Genomic DNA, 5,007 nt, shown 5'->3' on the forward strand with positions numbered 1-5,007 from the left:
ACTCAGTGGTTTAAAACAGCACAGATTTAGGGGAGGGGAGAGGTGGGGAGGGGGGAGGGTGGAGGATGGGAAAGGCAGTGGAGCACAACAGACACTAGTATGGCAATATGTAAATCAATGGATGTGTAACTGATGTGATTGTGCAATCTGTGTATGGGGTGAAGGTGGGAGTTCATAACCCACTTGAATCACAGTGTGGAATATGATATGTCAAGAAATTTGTAATGTTTTGAACAACCAACAATAAAAAATTAAAAAAAAATAAAAAATAAATAAATACTCTATTTCTCAGTCTAGTTAAAGTTTTGTCAATTTTATTATTTTACTCAGTTTATATTTTTATATAGTTTTTAAATTCTCTACTTGATTTATTTCTGCTCATTTTTAAAATAACTTTTTAAAATATTTTTTTAGTTGTAGTTGAACACAATATCTTTATTTATTTTTGTGTGGTACTGAGAATTGAACCCAGCGTCTTGCATGCTAGGTGAGCGCTCTACTGCTGAGCCACAACCCCAGCCCTGCTCTGGTTTTTATTGTTTCCATTTTTTTTCCCTTAAGTTGGGTTTAGTTTGTTCTTTTACTCAAAATGTAATATTAGGTTATTTGAGATCTTTTTTGAAAACAAAATGTGTTGTTTGTCCCTATAAATCTCTCTCTTATAACTGTATTTGCTGCATTTCACAGGTACACAATGTTTGCCTTTAATGTTTATCTCAAAAATTTTTAAAAGTTTCTCTTTCAGTTTCTTCTTTGATCCATTTTATTCATAAGGAACATTTGCCTAATATACATGTGTTTAGAATTTTACAGTTTTCTTTCTGTTATTGATTACTAGTTTCATACCATTGTGGTTTGAAAAGGTACTTGATGTGATTTGTCTTCTTAAACTTAAGACTTGTTTTATGGCTCTAAATATGATCTATCTTGGAGAATGTTCCTTGTGAGATTGAGAGGAATGTGAATTCTACAACTGCAGACAGAATGTTCTATGGAGGTTTCTTAGGTCCATTGGTCTACAGTGTAATTCAAGCACAGTGTTTCCTTATTGATTTTTCCCAGTAAATGAATTACCCATTGATGAAAGTGGTATATTGAATTCACCTAACATTATTGTATTGCTATCTATTTTCCACTTCACATCTATTAATATTATTTACTTTTTATATTTAGGTATTCCAATATCAGGTGCATGTATATTTATACTTGTTATATTGTCTTGAATTATATTCTCATTAAATAAAGAACTTCTTTGTTTCTTTTGACAGTTTTTTAACTTGGTCTAATTTATCTGACAAGTATAGATACTCCTGATCTCTTTTGGTTTTTGTTTTCATAGGTGTCTTTTTAATTTTTTTTTTCACTTTCAGTCTCTAAATGTTTCTACCAGTGAAATAAGTCTGCTGTAGGCAGCATATAATTGGCTCTTTTTATTTTCCCCCTCTGTTCAGATATCCTATGTATTTTGACTAGTGAATTTAGACTGTTTACATTTAAAGTAATTATTAATAGGTGAAGATATACTTTTGACCTTTGTTGTTTTCTGTTTTGTTGACCCTGTTTTCCTTTCTTGCTGTCTTCTTCTGTGAATACATGATCTGCAGAGACATATTTTGATCCTTTCTCTTGTTTGTATATCTACTATTTCTTCTTTTCTTGTTATCATGAGGCATATAAAAAGCATCTTAAAGTTGTACCAGACAATTTTAAGCTTAAAACAACGTCATTTGCTTAGACAGGCATTTTTTTAAAAATGAAATTTACAACTGGGCCCTTAAGTGTTCATGTTTTAGGAATCATTTAGAGTTTACCAGATCTCTAGAGTGCCGAGTATCATTGTGATGAGCTGAAAGGACCCATTCCTGTCTTAGGGTAGCGGTGTCATCACTTACTTGTCATCTCTAACATACTCAGCTATTTCTCCAATCATTCATTCACCAAATATGCATTAAACTGCTGAATGTCAGATGCAAGAGAGGATGATAAGTTTGGGTGTACACGTAGTGAACAATGCCGATATAATATTTGTTTAAAAACTACAAAGGCCTGGTGGTCTGTACGACTTCCAAATATTCGTCAAGTATCCAGCTTGGTAGAAAACCAGGGCAACTTTAGAATATGAGAAGGCTAAATCCATCTTGTGTATTTTAAAACTAGCCTCATCACTAGAACTGTTGCAAAAAAGCACATGAATAATATGGAACTTAGACCTGTCAGAAAACAAGTGATAGAAAAATATATCCTTTCAAATATTTGATGTTCCTATATAAACTTTCCTATATAAACTTTCTTTTATTTTCACAAAGGGAACATGATTTTGCATCTTCAACTTTATAACTCTGAAAATCATCCAGCAAGTTCTGAATTTAACATGCTTTGACTTTCTGAGCCACTTTTTACCTCTCCATTTGTTGCATCTTTAAAATAAATACGAAATTCATGAATACATGATGTTTCCAGATACCCATTTGCTTACCAAGTAACTTTTTTTCTCATTGGTAACATATTGAATTAATATATTAAAACACTCACAGAGCTTGGTAAATTTATGAATTTGAATATATCTGACCCCAGGGATATTTTTCACAAATGTCCAATAGGATAGTAAGAAGTATACTGAAAAGAACTGATGCTAGCATAATGTATCTGGTTATAATTTATTAAAAACACTTTGCCCAGATTAATTACTGAGCAAATGAATTTTAAAATGTCACGTAATAATGAACCTGTATAATTAAAATGTTTACCAATTCCTTTCTTCATGTTATAAATTATTGACATAGTGATTGAATTAGATCAACTGTGTTAATTCTCTCATGTTTAAAGTCTGCCCACAAGGGTAGGTTTTCTTATAACATTAATGAGTCAAGAGAAGGGTAGTGAAACTTTGCTGTCAGGGTTGATTTGATTTGTAAAATGCTAATATACTTATGTGAATTCAGTATCACATTTATTTTTCTCTTCTATCTCATAATCCTGTAGCTACATTGAAGTGCACACGCTTTTGGCTTTTGGAGGTCGATACCCACACAAAATAGCCCAGCTGGATACCAGACATAGGCTATTAAGTTAGAGTAGGTTTAAATTTGTAGGTGGATAGAACTGTGGTAAGTAGAAATATGTAAATAGAAACAGTCTGGAAGAACTGAAACAGTCATATGGAGTAAATGCAGAGACAGGGTTTCAGCAAGCTATGTTTGCACAGGTCTTGCCACCTGCTAGGGTTAATTGATCTCATGGTTATACTGTCCATGTCAAATTGACTAAATCAAATTATATGTATGCATTTCATTTGCAAGAATTAGATTATATACCATGACCAATATAAATGAACCAACAGAGGAAAAACAATCAAGGAAAAATAAATGTTTAAATCATGCAGGTCAGTCAACCTGTGGTTTTGTCATGGGCAAGAACAGCCTTTCCTTTAGTGGATCTGAATCTCTCATGCCTTTCATTGTGTCAGTACATCACAAAACTAAGAGGAATGTCAGTATCTAAACACAGTACTGATTTTTTTTAATTGGTTGTTCAAAACATTACAAAGCTCTTGACATATTTCATACATTAGATTCAAGTGGGTTATGAACTCCCATTTTTACCCCAAATACAGATTGAAGAATCACATCGGTTACACATCCACATTTTTACATAATGCCATATTAGTAACTGTTGTATTCTGCTACCTTTCCTATCCTCTACTATCCCCCCTCCACTCCCCTCCCATCTTCTCTGTCTACCCCATCTGCTGTAATTTAATTCTCTCCCTTGTTTTTTTTTCCCTTTCCCCTTACAACCTCCTATATGTAATTTTGTATAACAGTGAGGGTCTCCTTCCATTTCCATGCAATTTCCCTTTTCTCTCCCTTTCCTCCCACCTCATGTCTCTGTTTAATGTTAATCTTTTCCTCTTGCTCTTCCTCCCTGCTCTGTTCTTAGTTGCTCTCTTTATATCAAAGAAGACATTTGGCATTTGTTTTCTAGGGATTGGCTAGCTTCACTTAGCATAATCTTCTCTAATGCCATCCATTTCCTGCAAATTCCATGATTTTGTCATTTTTTGGTGCTGCATAATACTCCATTGTGTATAAGTGCCACATTTTTTTTTTTATCCATTCATCTATTGAAGGGCATCTGGGTTGGTTGCACAGTCTAGCTATTGTGAATTGTGCTGCTATGAACATCAATGTGGCAGTATCCCTGTAGTATGCTCTTTTAAGGTATTCAGGGAATAGTCCGAGAAGGGCAATAGCTGGGTCAAATGGTGGTTCCATTCCCAGCTTTCCCAGGAATCTCCATACTGCTTTCCAAATTGGCCGCACCAGTTTGCAGTCCCACCAGCAATGTACAAGAGTACCCTTTTCCCACATCCTCTCCAGCACTTGTTGTTGTTTGACTTCATAATGGCTGCCAATCTTACTGGAGTGGGATGGTATCTTAGGGTGGTTTTGATTTGCATTTCTCTGACTGCTAGAGATGGTGAGCATTTTTTCATGTACTTGTTGATTGATTGTATGTCCTCCTCTGAGAAGTGTCTGTTCAGGTCTTTGGCCCATTTGTTGATTGGGTTATTTGTTTTCTTATTGTTTAATTTTTTGAGTTCTTTGCATACTCTGGATATTAGGGCTCTATCTGAAGTGTGAGGAGTAAAAATTTGTTTCCGGGATGTAGGCTCCCTATTTACATCTCTTATTGTTTCTCTTGCTGAGAAAAAACTTTTTAGTTTGAGTAAGTCCCATTTATTGATTCTAGTTATTAACTCTTGAGCTATGGGTATCCTATTAAGGAATTTGGAGCCCGACCCCACAATATGTAGATTGGAGCCAACTTTTCTTCTATCAGACGCAGAGTCTCTGATTAGATATCAAGCTCTTTGATCCGTTTTGAGTTAACTTTTGTGCATGGCAAGAGAAAGGGATTCAGTTTCATTTTGTTGCATATGGATTTCCAGTTTTCCCAGCACCATTTGTTGAAGATGCTATCCTTCCTCCATTGCATGCTTTTAGC

This window comes from Marmota marmota, unplaced genomic scaffold (genome assembly GCF_001458135.2).
Source record: "Marmota marmota marmota unplaced genomic scaffold, marMar, whole genome shotgun sequence".
NCBI lineage: Eukaryota > Metazoa > Chordata > Mammalia > Rodentia > Sciuridae > Marmota > Marmota marmota.